This window comes from Sus scrofa, chromosome 8 (genome assembly GCF_054392235.1).
Source record: "Sus scrofa isolate SSC_HxYL_T2T_F1_AM1 chromosome 8, Sscrofa_HxYL_maternal_Yorkshire_Landrace_v2.0, whole genome shotgun sequence".
Lineage (NCBI taxonomy): Eukaryota > Metazoa > Chordata > Mammalia > Artiodactyla > Suidae > Sus > Sus scrofa.
The window spans coordinates 127179797-127203217 of record NC_139390.1 but is presented as its reverse complement, the minus strand read 5'-3'; the positions used below and the strand labels follow the sequence as shown (position 1 = coordinate 127203217).

Below are 23421 nucleotides of genomic sequence, written 5' to 3'. Positions count from 1 at the left end.
TTGTAGCTGAGGGCCTCAGTTTGGCCTATGTTCCTAGACCTGCTTTATCTGGGTCTGTCTTGAATAAACACACCATACAATGGCTTTCAGAAGGGAGTTGCCACAGCAGTGACAACAACAACTCCTAAACCACCAGGTCACCAGGGCACTCCCACCATCCTTTTTACTGGCTACACGTACCAGCATCTACATTGGCACCACAGTAAGTCATGAAAGGGCTGAACACCCCACACTGGGTGACCTCATCTCTGGTCACAGAGGACCTATAGGCTGATAAAGTTACGTTCCTTCAAGTTTGAGTAGATTTGCGGATTAGAAAATCACATCCATGAAATAGGAATTTGTGTTTTGGGATTGCAGTCATTATCTCACTATGAGAAAAACCACCAGCAAGAAGACATGTACCTATATGTGTTACTGAATCACTTGGTTATACAGCAGAAATTATCACAATATTGTAAACCAACTATACTTCAATAAAACTTGAAAAAGAAGAAGAAGACTTGGAGTTCCTGCTGTGGCACAGAGGGTTAAACGATCTGGCATTGCCGCAGCTGTGGCATAGGACACAACTGTGGCTTGATCCAATCCCTGGCCCGGGAACTTCCACATGCCATGGGTGTGGTCATAAAATTAAAAACCAAAAAAGATTAGACCAGCTAACTTACATCAACTCATTTGCAAATTGTATTTCCCATTATAAATACCATCTGGAAAAGTGAGCAGTGATTTGTTTAGTATAGAGAGTCCAAACTTAAGACACCTTTGCTTCTCAAACTCCTTGCTCTAGTCATCTGGATGAATCATGTGCTATAGGCTTGTTCTTCTCCTCCCCTTGGGTGATGAAAATTACATCCCAAAACTGCTTCTTTTGAGGCTAGTTATCTTTTGATATTGAAATTATGTTTCTCTGAGCATTCATTTACTGATGTATCTGTAGTAAAGTAATTTGGGGAGGGGTTAGGCATAATAATTTTGCTTTGCAAATCAGACTACTCACGCAAGACAGAAAATCCTACACAACCTGAAAGGTAGAAGGTACTCAGTAAAGAGGAGAAATAAATTATGAATGAATGAATGCAAGGAATTCAAAATTAAATATCTTTGAAGAAATTTATAAAAAAATGGATTTGAAAGTAGCCATTCATTTCAAATTCTTTGAGAAGAAAGCAGTATGTAGAACTATAAATGAATAACAATTCATAAATTATTGAAATGCTTCAAGGGTGGCTGAGGGAGGGAAAGATCAGGAGTTTGGGATTAGCAGACACAAACTATTGTATATAGGATGGATAAACAACAAGGTCCTGCCGTATAGCACAGGAAACCATATTCAATATCCCCTGATAAGCCATAATGGAAAAGAATATGAAAAAGAATATATATATAACTGAATCACATCGCTGAACAGCAGAAATTTAACAGAGCATTGTAAATCAACTATACTTCAATAAAAAATTTTTTAAACTAAAAAAAAAAAAAGAAATTCTTCATATGCAAGGGATCATTCAAGAAGGTGGAAGAATGCCATGTTGTTTGCTTGAAATCTAATTTGCAAGATTTTCTGTTCAGGAAAGCCCAGCAGTTACATGGGAGAAATAAGTGTGCAAAATCAAATTGGGGACTTACTCAAAACTTCTCTTTCTTCCAGATACAAAGGAAAAAGAGGGAGTTCCCGTCGTGGTGCAGTGGTTAATGAATCCGACTAGGAACCATGAGGTTGCGGGTTCGGTCCCTACCCTTGCTCAGTGGGTTAAGGATCCGGTGTTGCTGTGAGCTGTGGTGTCGGTTGCAGACGCGGCTGGGATCCGGCGTTGCTGTGGCTCTGGCGTCGGCAGCTACAGCTCTGATTAGACCCCTAGCTTGGGAACCTCCGTATGCCACGGGAACGGCCCAAGAAATGGCAAAAAGACAAAAAAAAAAAAAAAAAAAAGAAAAAGAAAGAAAAGAAAAAAAAGAAAAAGAGCCCTTGGGGTAAGAAAAGTAGGGGAATATAGGGTGCTTTGCCATGCGTGCCTCACATGGTCAATGTACATACTGTATCTTTTTTGTAAGGATAAAATGTCATCTTTAGACATAGCCCGTGTTAAAATTGTTGTTATTGGCCAGCTTTATAAAAGCGTACTTTAAGGGAAGCTATAACCACAGACTCTGTTGAATGAAATAATCTTTTATGCATAAGTTACCATAGTTTGTTTTGCATGATGGGGTTAGCACAAGTACAGCTAAGAGGCCAAGGGCAGGCTTTTGAGCCAAAGCCAAGCATCTAAAGCCTGGCCAGCAGCTTAAGAGTGGGCTGGAGCCACAATGACGCATAATAAGCATACTCCCTAGTGCATTTTGCTGTCAGATGCTCTCCTGCTTGTGCGCGCGTGCGCATACATGCGCACATGCACGCTAGCTCGCTCTCTCTCATTTACCTTAAAGAGAGATGGAAAAGAAGAGAACCTGCAGGAAGCAGAAATAAGGCAGTAAACAGAAGCCCGAGACTCCGAGGCAATAGAGACTGTTTTCAGCGGCAGCAAAGAGGTAAGAGCATCAGAGACAAACCGCTGAGTCACCAAAATGGTGGCACACTGGAGTAAACAGCAAAGGATGTGTCCTGTTGCTGGTGTGTGTGTATAACCAAAGGTCATCCAAATGACAAACAAAGGCTATTTGTTCTGAACTTGCTGTGGCGGCGGTGGCAGGGGCGGGGGTGCGGAGTCTGCCTCTGTCACCTGTATTTTGACAGAGGCCCACAGGCCGGCGGAGGAGTGGGAAAGGTTTATACATGGAAAAAGGGAAGGCTTCAGCTGTGCCCTGATTGAAGGCTGTTGGCATGGGGAAGCCGCAGGCAGGTTAACTAGAAGTGAGGCATCCTGTGTAATTGGTTAGGGGTACATAATCGGCTTCCTCTAATTGGTTCTAAGTTGGAAGCAGGTACAAAAATGAAGGAAGCTCTCTGTTATTAATCAAGTCCACGCCATGTTGGGCTGATTGTTACAGAAGTTATTGATTAGCTTCCTGGACTATCACTAGAAAGAGCAATCAGGTATCCTGTAAGTGACTTAGAGCCGGTGGGCTTCCTGATTTTTTTTTTTTTTTTTTTTTTTGTCACTTTAAAAAAATTTTAGAGCCTCACCTGAGGCATACAGAAGTTCCCAGGCTAGGGGTTGAATCGAGCTGTAGCTGCTGGCCTACACCACGGCCACAGCAATGCCAGATCCAAGTCTTATCCGCAACCTGCACCATGGTTCACGCCAACGAGGGATCCTTCACCCACTGAGCAAGGCCAAGGCTCGAACCTGCATCCCATGAATGCTAGTCAGATTCGTTTCTGCTGGGCCACAATGGGAACTCCTTTCTGAATTAATTATTGCAGACAAGGGCTTGATTTCCTGGAGAAGTTGCTGCAGGTGGTGGGTCAAAGTTCTGTTTTGTACATGGTCTGGCCGTTGTCCATTTGTATGTTTGATCTCTCAGGAAGCTTTAGCAGTTGTGTCTGAACTAATAATCTGATTCTCCATAGGACTTGAGTCTATGGCTGTTGAGACTGTTTGCTATACTTTCTGCTTCTCAGTTTCTGTTTCAAAACTGAGACTATCTCAGGTTTACTATAAAACTTCCTGTATCCTGGAGTTCCCTTCGTTGCTCAGTGGTTAACAAACCCAGCTAGGATCCATGGGGATGTAGGTTTGATCCCTGACTCGGCTCAGTGGGTTAAGGATCTGGTGTTGCCATGAGCTGTGGTGTGGGTCGCAGACGAGGCTCAGATCCTGCATTGCTGTAGCTGTGGTATAGGCCAGCAGCTGTGGCTCTGATTTAACCACTAGCCTGGGAACCTCCATATGCTGTGTGTATGGCCCTGAAAAGCAAAAAAAAAAAAAACCAAAAAACAAAACACCTTCCCATATCCTGGGAGAGCCCTCAGTTCCAGGAAAACTGGGATGTTAGCCACCCTACCTGAATATGTTCTTTCAATACCCATAAATAACTGAGTTAATAAGCAAGGGATTGCTGGTTTTTAAGATCTCATCATGTTTAATGTTCTCTACCCCTTGAAAAATAAAACAGCCTTACTAACACAAGGCAAAATGTGTTACCCTCATTTTGAATAATCAAAATAGTGAAAAGTACATTGATCTAATGTCATTTGCATGTAAGTGCAATAGAATGCTGTTCTGGAAATTAGGAGGCCTGCATGTGCTGCCAACCAGCTCTGTGACCTTGAATAAACTGCAGGAGAGCATAGTGGCCACCAGTACGTGTCCTGGAGAGAAGGTACAGATTTGCTTCTTTTTTTTTGTCTTTTTGCCATTTCTTGGGCTGCTTCTGCGGCATATGGAGGTTCCCAGGCTAGGGGTCCAATCAGAGCTGTAGCCACTGGCCTACGCTAGAGCCACAGCAATGGCAGATCCGAGCCACGTCTGCGACCTACACCACAGCTCATGGCAGCACTGAATCTTTAACCCGCTGAGTGAGGCCAGGGATCGAACCCGAAACCTCTTGGTTCTTAGTGGGATTCGTTAACCACTGAGCCATGACAGAAACTCCTTGACAATTGCTTCAAGAAGTTACTTAATTTTTGAGCCTAAATATTCTTATTTATGAAATAGAGATTACTTAATTTTTGAGCCTAAATATTCTTATCTATGAAATAGAGATTCAAATAATCTAGCTGTTTGAGATCATTCTAAGTATATGAAATAACATATGTAAAAGATGGGGAGTTCCCCTCGTGGCTCAGTGGAAACGATCTGACTAGCATCCTTGAGGATGCAGGTTCAATCCCTGGCCTTGCTCAGTGGGTTAAGGATCTGGTGTTGCCATGAGCTGTGGTGTAGGTCACAGACATGGCTCAAATCCTGTGTGGCTATGGCTCTGGTATAGGCCAACAGCTACAGCTCCAATTCAACCCCTAGCCTGGGAACCTCCATATGCCACGGTGCGGCCCTAAAAAGGCCAAAAAAAAAAAGTTATCCCACTGCCTGGTATGTCATATGTCTCAGTGCATTTGTGAATGTTGCCAATATATTTTCTTGCTAATACCTCCTATTGTGGACTGAGTTGTGCTCTTATCCTCAAAAAATTCATATGTTGAACTCCTAACCCCTTGTCCCTCAGAATGAGACTATTTGAAGATTGAGCCTTGAAAGTGGTGATTAAATTAAAATGAGGTTATAGGTGAAGGCTTCTGCAATAGGACTGGTGTCCTACAGGAAGAGGAGACTAGGACACACACAAGTACAGAGAGAAGATGGTGTGAAGACATGAGGAGTAGAGAGCCATCTACAAGGCAAGGAGAGAGGAAACCGACTCTGCTGGCACTCTGAATCCTGAGAAAATTCTGAGCCATCTGTGAATCCTGAGAAAATTCTCACCTCCAGAATCCTGAGAAAATTCGTTGAGCCACCTAGTCCATGGGACATAGTTACAAGAGGCCTAGAAACCTAATATACCCTCTAAAGATGATAACATCCTAATTCAAATCAACAACTTGAGATAAAGCAGCAAGATAGTGTAATCAGCTCTTGGTTGATAATTGTTTGATTTGATTTATATCAGATTCTCATACATGATTCTCCTACATCCACAAGAAAGTATCATGGAAAATGTTTCTATTCAAGAGAACTCAGTAGCAAGCAAAGGCGTGAATGTCTCAGAACTTGTGGGTCTCTAATAATGTTGACTGAAATTACATTACTTTTGAGCATATAAATCTCAATTCTTTTTTAAAGACCTGATTCCTAATCTCAACAAGTGAGAAAATCTATGTTTCAAAGAGCTGTCTTATACACTCCCCGACAAAATAGAGTGTTCTCATTGCCATACAGGCAGGAAGATGTCTCTTAGGAGAAATGGCTGTTTTCAAGAAGGATTTCCCCTTTTCCATCGGTCACCCTCAGTTGCCAAGACTACCCCCCAGCCTCTGGGTACCATTGTGAATCCTCTGGCACTGATGTGCTCTTGTGCGTTTAAGACCACACAGTGGGGCCCTTCTTCCAGGGAATGGCTAGAGGGAGCCAGGGGTGCCCCTTGTCCTGAATCTGTCATTACCGTGATGGATTAGCTTTTGATAAAGCACTCAGTTAAGAGAGGGCAGAATATTTCACTGATTCCAGTTAAAAGGTCAAGACTGCAGCTTCAATCCATTAGACTGTGAGGTCCTTTTCTCTTAATTGTCTGATAACCGGCGCAGGTTATCTGCAAATGCCTGACTGGTTTTCACAGACTAGGGTTGCTCCATTTCCTACATTCCCACAGGATAGTATGAGCTACTTGCACTGAAGAACCAACTGTCAGCCTGGCTTGGGTGTCAATTTCCTCCACAAAGTCAGATGCAGTGCAAGAGAATTAAATTAGATTAAATTAAAAATCAGATAGGAGTTCGCGTCGTGGTGCAGCGGGAAACGAATCTACTAGGAACCATGAGGTTGTGGGTTCGATCCCCAGCCTTGCTCAGTGGGTTAAGGATCTGGTGTTGCCATGAGCTGTGGTGTAGGTTGCAGACACGGCTCAGATCTGGTGTTGTTGTGGCCGTGGTGTAGGCCAGCAGCTACAGCTTTGATTGGAGTCCTAGCCTGGGGAACCTCCGTATGCTGCGGATGTGGCCCTAAAAAGACCAAAAGACAATAAAGAAATAAATAAAATAAAGATAAAACAGGCAATCTCGCCACCCTAAGTTGCAAGCACAACCTAAAGAAAGAAACAACCACAGCAAATATGAACACCCTCTCCAGAAAAAGATGTGATAATCTGATGACTCTCATTTGGAACACACATCAGAGCTTTGAAAAAAATGAAAAAACTTGAGTCATCCAAGCTAACAGAAGTTTTTTTAAAAAAGCCCAGCAACATGGAGAATCTAGACAACTCTATGTGCAGAGTGCCAAAGCGCCCCATCAGTGTCATCCTTTGAAGCCTCAATTGAGTTGGTCAACCACAACCATACACATGCTTTGAATGACTACAGTTTATGATTTTGGGGTCTCCTGTCACATCAACCTCCAAGTGACTTCTGAGCTGGATTCTTTTCTTCACTCCTGTTTTCTTTTAGTTGGGGAAAAGGGACCAGGGTTGAGTTTGGAGGGCACAGGAATTGCTTCTCAGGCTGCCAGAGAACTAGCTGTTCCCTTTGAGCAGGAACTGGATTTCTTTCTGAAACTTTTTGTCACAACTCTCTTTACCTCTTCTCCAGCTTTCCAAATTGAATTCTGTAAAAATGTGGGTACTTTTCATGACCATGGAAAACAGCTGCCGTGATTTACTTTTAAAAAGTCTTTTACATATTTTGAAATCACTTGGCACACTAATCTGAGAATCTTCAGTTTGGGGGATGTTTTGTTCTCCAAGGTGCCTAATGGCAGTTCTAACCCACGAGTCCACAGTTAAGGGAAAGTTGCCTGTGACTCTGAAATCCCAACTTTTTTCTAATCACATGAAAAGGAAGGTCAAGGGGAAAAAAGGTTTAACACTTTAGTCTTTGGAAAATTTGATCAGCCTACAAAATCCCTACCAGTTTTGCATTTTCCAGGCTGCCATGGCAGTGACATGCCTGATGCTATAACTTAAAACTGTTTTAGGAGTTTCCGTCATGACTCAGGGGCAACAAACCTGACTAGTATCCATGAGGACAGGGGTTTGATCCCTGGCCCTACTCAGTGGGTTAAGGATCCAGTGTTGACGTGAGCCGTGGTGTAGGTCGCAGACGTGGCTCAGACCCCACGTTGCTGTGGCTGTGGTATTGGCTGGCAGTTGTAGCTCTGATTCAAGCCCTAGCCTGGTAACTTCCACATGCTGCAGGTGTGACCATAAAAAGACAGAGGCAGAAACAAAAAACTGTTTTAACATCCTTCTCTAAAGGTATGATGTTAATTCAAATTCAAACTTTCCCTCTCCCACTTTCATGCTTGCTCTCCCACTTTCTTTCTTGCTTTGTACTGCCCTATGCTACTGTGATGAATCGGATACAAAAGGATAGAATTTTCCACCACATCCCTCAAGTCCTACCCTAGACTAAATAGCTCAACACAGAGCCTTCTAACAACCTTGAAGAATCTTCTCCAGACAGATCTAGTCATATCCTCCTAAGTATCCTACAGTACGTGTTTGTCTATTGATAACAGTACTTAACACAACAGAAATATCTCTCCACACTGGATTATAAACTCCTTGAAGAACATGATTCTTCTCTGCATTCTCAGGGCCCAGCGCAGTCCCTGCAATACAGGTAAAGTCCTTATTTAATTGAGTTTACAAGGCTCCACTGAAGTCAAAGTCATCATTGGATACATCTATTTTACGAAAACTCATCCAGGTGCTGAAAAATAAAGACCACCCTAAGACCATGTTTATATATGATATTCCATCTGTGTGATGATTTTCTCTAAAGTTACAGAAAGGGTCACAGATCTATAGCATGAAGCTTATCATCATCCTTGGGATTCATAAAAATTTTTCAGGGAAGAGCTGATGTCAAGATCCTTCCCTCTATGCAGGCCAGAAGGAGCGGTGCAATATTTTTAAAGATCCCTGCAACTCTGAGAGCTACAATTAGTAAAAGGATGGCTAGAGCATGTTAAGGGCCTTCTGAGTTCTCTCTTTTTTTTCTCTATGTCATCAAGAAAGGCAAGAATCAAAAGGAATCCAACTAATCTTTGCCTTGAGTGCTTATCTCCATGACCATGAAATTTTCTCAGTCACATATATTAGTGATACCTGAAAAGGGCTTATTATTTTAGAATTGGATGTGCCTTGTCTTAATATGTTAAGGCCTCATTCAGTGAAAATGTATCATTTACTATTTGCGGTCACAACGATAGATGCCGGGATTGCAGCAATCACTCATGTTTTCCTGCTCAAAATCCAATTTTCTTCCTTATTAATTTTGTTCACGGTAATGTACTGGCCCGAAAGGCTTAGCTTCCTGGAGTCTCTCAGGTTGGAGTTGGCAGAGCAACACCGTCCCAGACAATAAAAAGTAAACCAAGAGTTTCTGGGAGATCATCACCTGATGCGTGTATGTCATTTGGAGGACAGATCTCTGTTTCTTGCAGCTGAATGCATTTCTGACCACAACAAGGCAAACCCAAGTGGAAGTGCCGCAGTTATCTGCCAGAGGAATGACAGGGCTTAAAAGTGGACGTTTCATATCCTGAGCCTTTTATCTCTCGACCAACCTGAACTCTTCTCCGTGGGTGGATGAATGAGAAGAATTGAGGAAATACACCTTCCCCTGTTTTAGGGAAGGAAGGGGATTATGGGCCCCCATGATTACCATCAGGCCTGAGATACAGAGTGGGTGTTTGTTGTAAGGCAGCATGTGTGCAAATGAATCCATTTGAGGGGGTGTTCGGGGAATGGGGGAAGAAGTGAGGTTCTGGAGGTCCCGTTGTGGCTCAGTGGTTAACGAATCCGACTAGGAACCATGAGGTTGCGGGTTCGAATCCTGGCCTTGCTCAGTGGGTTAAGGATCTGGTGTTGCCGTGAGCTGTGGTGTAGGTTGCAGACGCAGCTGGGGTCCAGCATGGCTGTGGCTCTTGTATAGGCCAGCGGCTACAGCTCCGATTCGACCCCTAGTCTGGGAACCTCCATATGCCGCAGCAACGGCCCTCAAAAGGCAAAAAGACAAAAAAAAAAAGTGAAGTTCCAAGAGAAGGATGAGTTCCCACAGTGCTGGGAAACTCCTTCAGGGCAGCAGTCTGGCCCGACACGTCCTGGGGAGGCAACGCGATCATTGCAGGAGGACGGCAGAAGGCATTTTCTCTAAATCCAGATTTCCCTGCAGACGCCGCTATTGACGTCCTGGAAGGGAAGGCGGTCTGGGACAAGAATGTCCTTATTAGCAGACAAATTACGGCTGACAGCCAGCACCACCGTTTGGGGAGAGGGAGCGATGCTAGATGAAGGGAAATGGAGCTGCATTACTGCATTTCCTGCCTTTCTTTTGAAGTCACCTCAGTCCTTAGATCATCTTTATAAAAATCGTTCACCTTTGACTAGAGAAGCAGAGTTCCTCCCACTATCATGGGTAAATATAGTAAGACACTGGAAATGCAAGCCCTTTCAGGAGCCAGGATCCTCTATAGGGAGCAACCTCATCTCGATAACAAAGAGATAATAGCGCAAGTCCAGCTGGCCCGACGGGTGTTCTGGAACTCAAACAGCTGCTTCCGGATGGAGCGGTCCCACCTTTCACAGCCTTTCAGCGGAAATACTTATGGGCTCACTCATGGGATAGAAAACCTTGCCAATTAAGCAAGTTGTTGTAAAGGCACAAGGTGGGAACGTGCAACGTTTCCTAGAGGAGTCCACCTTGAATGGCAGCCTGCGCCCACGCTGAGGGCAAGGGTGCTTCTGTACATATCGGATGCCTTTAGTACAGACATGGGTCCCGGTGGCCTAGGATGGGTCCTTCTCATATTGCCCTTAGCATCTCATTTCCACTGTTGGATTCTCTAATTTTTCTCAACCCATAACCATAAATCCTCCCGGCGGGGGTGTGTGTGTGTGTGTGTGTGTGTGTGTGTGTGCGCGCGCGCACGCGCGTGCGTATATGCCTGTACTTTTGGAGAGAAAGGAAAGTGGGGAGGAAGAAAGGGCCTCCTTCTCCCTGGAGATGGATATATTTGCAATCACTCAAGATGCTGATAAATACACTTACGGTACTCTCTGAGTAGCTTAAATATTGGAAACATAATAAAGAAAAGATTACACTAAAATAAAAAGTGAGCCTTAGGAAAAAGGGTCTTGCTGCTTAAAGAGCGGGCTTTTTTTCCTCTTCATCACCTGCTTACCAGGTCTGGGCCAGTTTGTCTTGCCAAGGCCAGTGACTCAGCAGAAAGCGCGTCCAGAAGCTACTGAATGACACCCTGTAAGCTGCAGCTGTGGGTCTCTCCACTCTTTCTCACGGCAGAGTGACCGATGTTGTGTTTCTTTTCTTGCTGCTTCCAACCTGATGTGCGTGCTCGAGGCTCTGTGCCTTTTTGCACATTGCTGCATTGCTCCCTAATTACAAAGCAACCCAGTAAAGGGCTCTTGCCGTCTTCCGTCTCAAGCCTGCAATTTTCTTATCTGACTTTGTATTTAGAACTGCTGGATGGTTCCAACCCCTGGCAAGCATTGCTTGGAGCTGCGCACCAGGGGTGTATTGCTTTGTGATATGATTAAGTGAAAGCATATGCTTTCTCTTTGGTTGACTTTGTGCTCAGAACTGAAATCAACCCAATTAGTAAAACTCTGATGCAGCAGATGATAAACCTCAAAGCTTCCTACTTAGCCCACACTCAGGTTCCTTATTAGCCTTTAGGGGCGTTTACCCTTTACCTGGAGACCGTGAATTTCCCTCCGTACTGAAAAGCACAGGATTGCCATTAGATGGAGCTCGATGAAAGAAAGAATGGAGGGAGGACGGGCTATTTCTGGGTTAGAAAGAGGTTTTTCTTGGAAAGTCTCTTGGAACTGTTAAGGGGGCAAGTTTCACTCTTGTATGTGAATCTGACCGAGGAAACGATAGAATAAACTCGGCATCTCTCTGACATTAATGTTATTAGTGCAAACCTCCGAGAGGAAACTGGTAAGTGTGAAATGTAAGAAAAGATATCAAAATCAAATAGAATAATCTAGTTTATATATGACGTAAGAGCGGATACAAGCAAACCCAGGGTCCTTACCATCGGTAAAATAGGATGGTCTAGCTTGATCCCATTTCCTTGCTTCTCAGTCACCTACGGCACCATCTCAGATACAGAAAGCTAGAGTCATAGAGATGTGTGGCCTGAAAAGAGAAAGAGAAAGACAGCCTGGTGTTGACAGGTCAAAGGCAGTTTGCAGCCTGGCTCTGAGTGAGGGCGGCCCCGTGCTCAGCCGAAGGTCCGGCCAGGCAAGATCGTTCTCTTTTGCCTTATGGATGGGGTCGCATCAGGATGCACATGAGCCTGTGTAATAGGGGAAAATGTATGTGTTGTGGGAAAAATATGACCATTCCGAGTGTCGCAGTGGGAAAAAAAAAAAAAAAACCCGAAGATTTTTGTTAACATCAGCCAATAATATAATTTAATTGTATCATCACCATTTAATCCATTGAGTGACACTGGGGATTTGTGAAGGACATTTCTTTTAAACATTTCTGTGTAATGAGTTTTAATACTAAAGAAAATAAAAATAAATCATTTCATTGCACCCATATAAACCAGTGCACTGACTTGTATGCTGTATTTATGTGTTTGTTTGTTTGTTTGTTTATGGCCTTCCCTGTGGCATGCACAAGTTCCTGAGCCAGGGATCAAACCCATGCCACAGCAATGACCCCAGCTGCTATAGTGACAATGCCAGATCCTTAACCCACTGAGCCACCTAGGAACTCTCTAGGCTATATATAAGCGCTTAAAAGGTGAATTTGGTTCTATGAACTGATCTGTACCGATCAGTTTTTGAAAGAAATCATTTTCCTTCTCTTTTCTAATATACACTCATACGATTCTTCCCTTAAAGCAGGAATTGCCCATTTGTCCTTTCCTTATCATTTGTATACATCACTTGACGGGTCAGAGAGATGTACCTTTAAAATATTGGTTTGTAAATCAAAATCTGTTTTAATTACAATGGGACAGTCTTTATTACACTATTGGGAATGATTTCAGAGGAAAAAAAAACTCTTTTAAGGGGCCGAATAAATAAACCATGGTAAATCTTTTTATGTAAACACAAGTTCATGTACTATTAAATATTCCACACATGTGGTAAGTGAGGCTCCCTCAACACAAATGGCAGGTGTTCCCAGTTTGGCCAGCTTGCTCTTGCTTTCCAGAAAGAGGTCCCAGAAGTCCTCAAAGATTCCAAAGATCCAAGCTCCTCTACTAGACTTCAGATGAGGACCTCACATGTTTTGCTTACATCCTGATTTCCACTCTGAAAATGACCTGGTCTTGAGTCTAGCTACATCCAAAAACAAGGGTGGGAAGGCATCAGGAAAACAACGGACTTGTTCCTCAGTCTCCAGGAAGGTATTTACTCCCTAAAGCATCGGCAAAGATATCTTGAGGGGAAGGAGGGCAAGATGCAAGAAGAGGAAGAGGACAACAAAGCATGATTATAAAATGTCGTGACAGGAGTTGCTGTCATGGCACAGCGGAAATGAATCTGACTAGGAACCATGAGGTTGCGTGTTCTATCCCTGGCCTTGCTCAGTGGGTTAAGGATCCAGTGTGGCCATGAGCTGTGGCACAGACGCGGCTCGGATCTCAAGTTGCTGTGGCTGTGGTGTAGGCTGGCAGCTGCAGCTCTGATTTGACCCCTAGCCTGGGAACCTCCATATGCCGCAGGTGTGGCACTAAAAAGCAAAAAAGCAAAAAAAAAAAAAGTTGTGACATCAGCCTGTGATTCAACAGTAGCCTCGTCAGTGAATGCCTGGATGAATATTCATTTGGATTTCTGTTCCCGTACTTACCCCCTTTAAAAAAGAAATGAATAAAGATTCCCCAGGACTCAGTGACTGACCGGGAAGTGAGAGACAGAAAAGGATCAGGAGTTCTCTGGTAGCTCAGCAGGTTAAGAATCTGGCACTTTTACTGCTATGGCTCTGGTTACTGCTGTGACATGGGGTTCAGCCCCTGGCCCCGGCAGTTCTGCATGCCATGGGTAAGGCCAAAAAAAGAAAAAAATATCGGGGGGATGAGGGGTTCCTGGCATGGATCACCACTGCATGTTGGAGGTGTTTGCTTCAGTCAGAGTGGATGCTTCTACAAGTTCAGGGCTAGGCTGATAAATGCAGAGCATGTCTTTTGGTAAAAGACAATGTCACAAAGAATAGCAGCACTGGGAGTTCCTGCGGTGGCTGAGCAGTAATGAACCTGATTGGTATCCATGAGGATTCGGATTTGATCCCTGGCCTCGCTCACTGGTGTTGCCTTGAGCTGTGGGGTAGATTGCAAACATAGCTCAGATCTTCCATTGCTGTGGCTGTGGCATTGGCCAGCAGCTGCTGCTCTGATTAGACCCCTAGCCTGGGAACTTCCATATGCTGAAGGTGTGGCCCTAAAAATCAAGATAATGTAATAAGAATAACAACATTGGGGTTCCTGCTGTGGCACAGTGGGTTAAGAATATGACTGCAGGAGTTCCTATTGTGGTTCAGTGGTTATGGAACCTGACTAGCATCCAGGAGGACGTGGGTTTGATCCCTCGGTTAGGGGTCTGGCGTTGCCATCAGCTATGGTGTAGGTTGCAGACTCAGCTCAGATCCCCAGTTGCTGTGGCTCTGGTATAGGCCGGCGGCTGCAGTTCTGATTGGACCCCTAGCCTGGGAACCTTCAAAGGCCATGGGTGCGGCCCTAAAAAGACAAAAAGACCAAAAAAAAAAAAAAAAAAAAGAATATGACTGCAGCAGCTCAAGTCACTGCAGAGACGTGGGTTCGGTCCCCAGCCCAGCACAGTGGGTTAAAGGATCTGGTGTTGCCTCAGCTGTGGAGTAGGTCACAGAGAGCTGATTCAGTCCTTGGCCAGGGAACCTCCACATGCTGTGGGTGTGGCCATCAAAAAAAAAAAAAAAAAAAACAGCAATACTATTGCTATTTATTTAATGCTTTAATTTAATTTATTTAATGCTTTGCTATTCTGAAAATAGTTTCAAAAACACTATCTCTTCTGATACAGCCACCCAATAAAATATGTAGGTTTGCTATCAATAACCTTGTGTTAGAGATAAGAAAACTCAGGTCACAAACGCTTCCATGACTTTCCAAAGGTCACATGGGAACAAGGCGGCAGGGTAGAGCTTCAACGTTAGCCTGCTGACTCGAAATCTTCAGACCACTGCATTGATTATTATTTTGTATCGCCTTTTTTGCATGGGGAATGGTGCCTAACATTCAGGATGACTGTGATGGTGTCGTCTGCGTGCTGATTAGCAGACTTAGTCTTATAGGGATCATTTGGGGAAGAGAAGAGGGGCAGTATTTCTTTCCAAAGTGAGTTTGTGCTCAGTCCTGCCTCTCCCTGTGCACAGCAGCAGTGAGTCCTGAGCAGAGGACACAGGCCTGTCTATTTCGTTTGTTTAGAAATCCCAGCCACTGGGGGAAGAGATCATTAAAGGGCTGTGAGTAGGAGCACCTTGGGAGTGGAGGCTATTTCTATCTCCGCTACTAACCGAGTAGTAAGACCTTTGGCAGGTCCCTGCCCCGTCTCTGAACTCAGAGTCCTCATTCATAAAACGAGGAGGTTGGAATGTATTATCTCATCGCTACCTTCCAACTTGAACATATATTTACGATTCTACCATACAGGTGCTCAGTCCTCTATGTGCCAACCTCAAGACTGCATGTATTCCTAAATGCAGGCTTTTCACATTCTTTCCAAGATAATGAAGCGCACTAAAAAAATTTTATAACACTTCCAGGAGAGGCTGAGGCAACACTCCCAAATCAAACACATTAATATTTCTCCAGTAAAATACAAGGCTGGTCACGCTTGGCGAAATAAATTAAGAGGATTAACAGCCTTGCGTCAGTTCAGGGAAGATTTTGTTGCCAAGGGAATTGGCCACAAACACAAACAAGCAAGAAACTCTGTGGGTTCTCAGACCACTGTGAACTTCAGAATTGTGGATAGGCTATTGTGTATGTGTACTCAATTCTGATTATTGGTCATTCATTAATAAATCATGATGTAGATAAGGGAAGTCTGCTAAATAAGCCTAGGGTGTACTTTGTTTAACCCTTCTGGAGATATGGTTTCATTTAAAAAAATAAAAATTCTTTTCTTAATATTTATTCTTTGGGTTTCCAAATTTCAAAGCTAAGACAATAGGCATTTTTTTTTCAGGCCTATATTTCTATTCCAGTATTTCATTATGATGCAAAAAATTATTATCTCAGGTAACGTGTCTGGGAAAAGTATAAATGAAAATGAAAACAAACTCCTTTTTCTTATGTGAAAGCGTAGAATAAATTTCATGAAAATAGTAACTGAATGAAAACTTATCCAAAAACATGTGACACAATTTAACAAATAATGTTGTTTGTTTTGTGTTCTATTAATTAGGGTCATGTTAACCTGACGTTTGGCCAAATGAAAGGGGAACAAAATTCAGTAACTTCTGTCCTCGGGACACTGCTCCCAGAAAGCTCCAGGCATTCTCGGTTCTCACATCAGGTCCTCACATTGAACCTGAGTCTTCCTCCTGCAAGGTCTCCGTTTCCCAAATAACTATTAATAGCGCTGCCAATCGTGGCACCTTCCTTCACTCACTCAGCACTTTGTGTCACACATTAATGATACTCCACAATGGAAAAACACCTCTGAACTCTGTTTAAATAAGTCTTTCCTGGGAGTTCCTGTTGCAGCTCAGCGGTAACAAACCCACCTCGTGTCCCTGAGGATGTGGGTTCGATCCCTGTGCCTTGCTCGGTGGGTTCAGCTAGTAGGTTCCAGATGTGGCTCAGATCCTGCATCACAGCGGCTGTGGTGTAGACTGGCAGCTGCAGCTCTGATTCAACCCCTGTGAACTTCCATATGCTCTATGCTTGACCCTAAAAGGACAAACAAACAAAAATTCTTTCCCAAGTTGAGCCTGTGTGCTCATAATACAGAAAGGGAAACTAGAGGTCGGGAGCCAGCAGCAAACATCATTCGATCTTTCCATTGGGAGTTGAGAGCAGAGCACAATCGTCTGGCATTTTCAGTGAGCAGCCAAATGCGAAGCTGAAACTTCGCAGGTGTCCAGCCCTAGAAACATAAGCGAGAGAAAGCTCTGGGGGAGGGACAGAGGGAGGAAGGAGAAGAGGGAGGTAAAATTTTGTAGAATGGTGTTGGTTATGGACGTTTTCTGTGAAATACCCACCAGATCCAGTGTCCATTCCCGCTCATTCATGACTCTGATGAGAAGGAGGATGTCAGCCCATCCCTGTGCCAGGTGTGGGGAGCAGCGGGATGCACAAGACATTTGGACCTTAGAGCTCAGTGAAAGAAACCAACAGGAGGCAAGTGAGAAAAAAGTATAAACGCTATGAAGGAAAGCCACCGTGTACTCACAGGACACATACCTTGTAGAGGATGCTTCTGATAGCATTGTGGGTGGAGGCCTTTCTAGGAGGGGAGGGCTAGACTGAATCCTGAAGGAGGGCAGTAAGTCAGCCCCAGGAGGCACGCCCAGGGCCAAAGCCACGGAAGGGAAAGGCCTCGGAAGAGAAAGGAGGTAGGGGGATGAAGTGGGAAAAGAGGCAGGATCTGGGGCTGCGGGGCCTGCAGGTCACGGGAAGAGGCTGTGCTTATGGCAGGGACAACGAGAAGGCCCTGCAGGGCTTCAGGAAAGAATGATAGGTTTCATATTTTTTTTTTTTTTTATTTTTTTGTTTTTTTGTCTTGTCTAGGGCTACTCCCATGGCATATGGAGGTTCCCAGACTAGGGGTCGAATCGGAGCTGTAGCCACTGGCCTACACCAGAGCCACAACAACACGGGATCCGAGCCGCATCTGCAACCTACACCACAGCTCACGGCAACGCCGGATCCTTAACCCACTGAGCAAGGGCAGGGACCGAACCCGCAACCTCATGATTCCTAGTCGGATTCGTTAACCCACTGCGCCACGACGGTAACTCCCAGATATCATATTTTAAAGCAAACATGTCAGCTGCCTTGTGAAAAATGGATTGGGAAGGGTCACGGGTGGAAGTGAGAACACTAGTTAGAAGGCTGATGTGGGAAAGGATATTGTGAAAATTTAAGACTCTTCTAATACACTGTGACTAAAGGCTGGTTAACAAGAGGATGAGATGTTACCTTTTCATGTCATCGTCCTCCAAGCGTTATGGTTCTTAATCACCTTTTTGTGTATCTCTCTATTTTGTCAACGTGCAAGCTCTGTATGATTTTAAAAAACCATATTTATTTCTGGGTGTGGATACTTTTTTATAATTTAAATAGAAGACATCCACAAAGACCATATTTAAAGATCTAAGCATCCACACTGCCCTTGGGTGAACAATTCCTTTTTAACTTGTCCACATCCTAGAGGATATTCAAGACATAATTTGTGCTTCCTTTCAACCTTTATCATCCTAGGTTGAAAGCTCTGTCTCATATAGATGCCCCTTTATTATTCCATCCATGGCCAGTCCTCCTGCCTCTCTTTTTTTCTAAGTTGACTAATGGATTTTCTTGAGTTGTAGAATTAGCACTGCATCTGAGAAGCCAGTCTTGATTCCTGTGTTTTATTTTCTTTCCTTTAGAGCAAATTTTTACCTTGTATTATGTTTCAGTGAGTCAGCAGTTTGTTTCAGCTCAGAGCCGTGGAGGGTGAGGGCAGTATCTGTCGTTTTGTGTGTGCTCATGTGTGGGGATGTGTGTGTGTGTGTGTGTGTGTGTACACATGTGTGCATGCTGGCTTTAATGATCATATTGTTAGAATTCTTACTCAGGTTTTCATATGTCGATACCCATTTTCATCATCCTGTTAAGACTCTGCTTTCATGGTTGGCTGAGTGGTCTCAATGGTCTCACCAGTGAAATGTGGTTAAATAGGGGATTTTATTAATTATATGTTGGTGTGTAACAATTTTCCAAACCCAGCAACTGACAACACCAAGAAAGATTATTATCTCACAGTTTCTATCAGTCAGGAATTTGGGAGCAGCTTTAGCTGGTTGGTCCTAACTCAGGGTGTCCTGTGAAGTTGCAATTCAGATGCCTGCCAGGGCTGCTGTCACCTAAAAGCCTGAAGCTAAAAGTTCTGCTTCCAGGAAGCCTCATTCACATGTTTGCAAACTGGCTTTTGGCAGGAGGCCTCAGTTCTTTGAGGCTGCTTGAGTGTCCTCATGACATGGCAGCTGCCTTCCCCCAGAGGTAGGAAGAGAGAAAAAGGAAGGGAGTTCTCATCATGGCTCAGTGGTTAAAGAATCCGACTAGGAACTATGAGGTTGCAGGTTCAATCCCTGGCCTCGCTCAGCAGGTTACAGATCCGGCGTTGCCGTGAGCTGTGGTGTAGGTCCCAGACGCAGCTCGGATCCCAAGTTGCTATGGCTCTGGCGTAGGCTGGTGGCTACAGCTTCAATTGGACCGGCCCTAGAAAAGGCAAAAAGACAAAAAAAAAAAAAAGAGGGAAAAGAAGCCACAATATCTTTTTTTTTCCTTTTATTGATTGATTGATTGATTGATTTTTGGTCTTTTAGGGCCACACTGGTGGCATATGGAAGTTCCCAAGCTAGGGGTCGAATCAGACCCCTATGCCACAGCCACGCCAACAAGGGATCCAAGCTGTGTCTGCAACCTACACCACAGCTCACGGCAATGCCAGATCCTTAACCCACTGAGGGAGGCCAGGGATCGAACCCACATCCTCATGAATGCTAATCAGGTTCATTAAACACTGAGCCACGACCAGAACTCCAAGAAACCACAATATCTTTTATGATCTAGCCTTGGAAGTCTTATTCCATCATTTCTGCAACATCCTATTGGTTACCTAGCGGTCAGCTCTATTCAGGGTACACACAGGCATGAGAACCAGGAGGTGAATGTCACCGTGGGCCATCTTGGAGGCCGACTCCCTCAGGAGGTAAACTTGAACAGGGAGGGGGTAGAGGGAGGAGCAGGCCATGGGGACGCCAGACATGCACCATGACAAGGAGACCAACTGCTGTTCTTTGGGGAGAAGTTCTACTGGCAGATGCAGACGGTGTGGCAACAGATGCCACTGCTGGAAGGTAGAGGGCAGTAAAGAGCTATAAGGGTGGAGTTCCCATTGTGGCTCATCAGGTTAAGAACTGTTGGTGAGGGAGTTCCCATTGTGGAAAATGAATCTAACTAGCACCCATGAGGATGCAGGTTCGATCTCTGGCCTTGCTCAGCAGGTTAAGCCATGAACATTGCCATGAGCTGTGGTGTAGGTTGCAGACCTGGCTGGGATCTGGTGTGGCTGTGGCTATGGCAAGCTAGCAGCTACAGCTCCGATTTGACCCCTAGCCTGGGAACATCCATATGCTGCAAGTGTGGTCCTCAAAAGCCAAAAAAAAAAAAAGAACTGTTCATAAGTATCCCTGGCCTCACTCAGTGGGTTAAGGATCTGGCGTTGCTGCAGGTGTAGGTCACATTTATAACTGAGTCACTTTGCTGTACAGCAGAAACTGGCACATCATTGTGAATCAATACTATCCTAATTTTAAAAATTAATTAAAAAACCATGGTATTGATTCACGTTGGAGCAGGAGGTATTCTGACTTACATGGGCACTTAGCCAGCATCTAGAAAAATATTTATTATTCACTTATTTAGTAAATTTTACTGAACAACTAGGCACTGGGCACTAAGGATACAATGGGATGATTGGTTCCCTGACATCATGAAGCTTAGAATCCAGGAGGAATGGTGTGTAAGTAACAAGGTCACTATAATGTGATAAAGTCTGTGATGGGAGAGGCACAGGACGGTGGGGATTTCATAAGAGGAACATCTGACCAAGAATTGAAAGGTCAAGAAGTGTGAAAAGAAGAAGTGACACTGGAAGCAAAGCTTGAAAAAGGAGTTGGGGAGTTCCCGTTGTGGCACAGTGGAAACAGATCCAGCTAGCATCCGTGAGGATGCGGCCTCCCTCAGGGTGTTAAGGATCCAGCGTTACCGTGAGATGTGGTGGAGGTCACAAATTCAGATCGAATCCTGTATTGCTGTGACTGTGGTGTAGGCTGGCAGTTGCAGCTCCGGTTCGACCCCTGGTGCAGGAACTTCCATATGCCACAGGTATGGCCTTAAAAAGAAAAAAAAAAAAAAAGAGTTTGAGGTGACAGTCTGGGAGACAGAGAGTTTTTCAGACCATGAGAACAGAACAAGGAGCAGGGATGACCCTGGAGCAAGAAGGAACAAGTGTCCTGAAGCAACTAAAGTTTGTCTGGAGCTAAGCATGCAACACTGAGGCACCACGGGTGAGAAGGGAGTGGAGATCCATTCATTGCAGGATTTCTGATGGGGCAAAGGGGCAGGACCGCCGCCTCGGGAGGGAAGCCCGTGGGAGTGGAAAGGAAGGCCCAGCCCTAGAGGCACAGGGATTCTCTGGAATCTTCCAGACAGGAACCGTGAGGCTGGAATAGACATCGCTGGGAGGTCCCGCCAGCTCGGGCAGCACCTAGCAGCATCCGAGATGGGAAGTCTGTTGTGATCATTCATTTTCGAAGCTGTCACCTTCATGAAAGCACTAGGACAGGGAGGACCTCAAGGGGCCCAGGGGATGAGAGGCTGAAGGGATGAGGCTCTAGATGCACACAGGAGTCCTCAGACACGAGTGTCAAGAGGAAAATGCCGAAGTGAAGATGAGGCAAATGGGGGGTCAGGAGCTAACCCCCAAACTCTGGACAAACGTGTCTTCACACAGAGCCCTGAGCTTCTTGCCAGGAGAAGAGGAGCTTCTTAGAAGGCTGCCCCAGACAGGACAAGATGCGGAAGGGAAACTAGTCTGCCGCAAATGAATGTCACAAGAACAAAGCAGAAATGTAGATATCCCTGGAGCCTCGAGTTAGAGGCTGTTGCCTCAGTCAAATCAGAGATCTTCAGGGTTAGTCTGGGAGACTCGGGCTCCTCGGTGGTCCTGATGGTGGAGAAAACGGGCAGGATCCAGCATCCAACAGTTCCTGACCTGTGCGAAATGGGAGGCTGTGCATTCTTACCTTTCATACTATGGTTCTTAAACTTTAGTCTGCATTAGAATGATGTGAAATCCTTGCTGAAATTCAGATTTCCCTTTTTTTTTTTTTCTTTTTTTGTCTTTTGAGGGCAGCACCCTCAGCATATGGAGGTTCCCAGGCTAGAGGTTGAATCAGAGCTGTACAGCTGGCTTACACCACAGCCACAGCAACACCAGATCCGAGCTGTGTCTGTGACCTACACCAGGGCTCACAGCTATGCCGGATCCTTAATCCACTGAGCAAGGCCAGGGATCAAACCTGCGTCCTCATGGACACTAGTCAGATTCATTTCTGCTGCGCCACGACAGCAATTCTTGAAATTCAGATTTCTAGGGCCCATCTGCAGACACTAATTCAGCTGATCAGGAGTGAAGTACAGAAATCTGTGTTTTAAGAAGACTTGTGTGTAACTCTGAAGCCAAGTAGGTGACAAATCACAGAAAACAGCCTAGTGAGTAAGAGTGGAGGCTCTCTAGCCGGGCCATATAGATACTGAGGCCAAGACCTGTCACTTCCCACAACCTCCAGCATGGTCAGTCAGTGCCTCGATTTTCTCAACTGTAAAAGGGGGGTGACGATACCCACATGCTTGGGTTGTTGCAAAGTTAGATGACTTAATAAATGTAAAATACAGCACCCGGCAGTTTGCATACTTACTGTTACCAGTTAACTGCAAACTCATACAAATATTGCTTGAAAAAAGTTTAACAACATGAACAAGTGAAATTCCAAGCCTCATGGGTTTTTGCAGGGATGAAGATTTGTGGTATGAAAAATGAATAAAATTTACATCAATATCCATTTATGTTTCAACGATCTTTCAAATGCTTTATTCCTTTTTTTCCCCTTTCTTTTTCTTTCTTTCTTTCTTTCATTTTTTAACTGCCATGCTTGCAGCATCTGGAGATTCCCAGGCCAGAGGTTAAACCAGAGTTGCAGCTTCAGCCTACACCACAGCCACAGGAACTGTGACTACCCAGTTTATAGCAACACCGGATCCTTAAGCCACCAAGCCAGGCCAGGAGTCGAACCTGAATCCTCACAAAGACACCAATGGGTCCTTAACCCACTGAGCCACAAGAGGAACTCCAAATGGTTATTCCTTCTGCCTATCCTGAAACCCTTAAACTCAGTGTAATTATTCAAAAATGTTAAAATATGAGGAAGCTATAAACCATATTGGAAACACTGATTAAAGGGTGTATAGATGGTTGTCACTTGTGGTCCGTGCTTCTTACCGGTCCGCATTTGAAGGGTCGTGGACGTGGTGACCTCTAACGGGGCCCTATCTCTCCACCCCGCCTCACGTCAGGCAGGTCAGTGGACAGAACTAAGTACTTGCCTTACTTGGTGCACACTGGTGCTTAGCAGACAGACAAGAAACCCCAGCCCTGACCTCTGAATTGCTGCAAGGAAAGCAAGGATGAGGGTAACTTCCACCTCTATAATTCTTAGCCACTCCCTCTGTAGGCATACAAGTCAGGTCACATTGTATTATTATGAATGAAGAAATGAGGAAGCTGGAGCCCAAAAGCATTCTTGGCTACAGAAAAGGAAAATCAGCATTCAAGCTCAGGCCTTCAAATGCAGTCTAGACTATGTATATAGATATATATGTATATATGTACATATGAGATACATATATATATATAAAACTATGCTGTTCTTTTATGCAGTAAAGAAGGGACCATTAAAAATTACATTCTAGGGGAGTTTCCCGTCGTGGCGCAGTGAAAACAAATCCAACTAGGAACCATAAGGTTGCAGGTTCA

General features: G+C 44.6%; 1 long non-coding RNA gene across 1 annotated transcript in view; it reads left to right on the top strand.

The window, feature by feature from the left end:
* The first annotated feature begins 2314 nt into the window (after window positions 1–2314).
* LOC106507156 (uncharacterized) overlaps window positions 2315–23421 on the top strand; it is a 38447-nt gene continuing 17340 nt past the window's right edge. The window contains exon 1 of the long non-coding RNA XR_002346852.2: window positions 2315–2529. This is a non-coding gene — a long non-coding RNA (uncharacterized LOC106507156). The remainder of the gene's footprint in view (window positions 2530–23421) is intronic.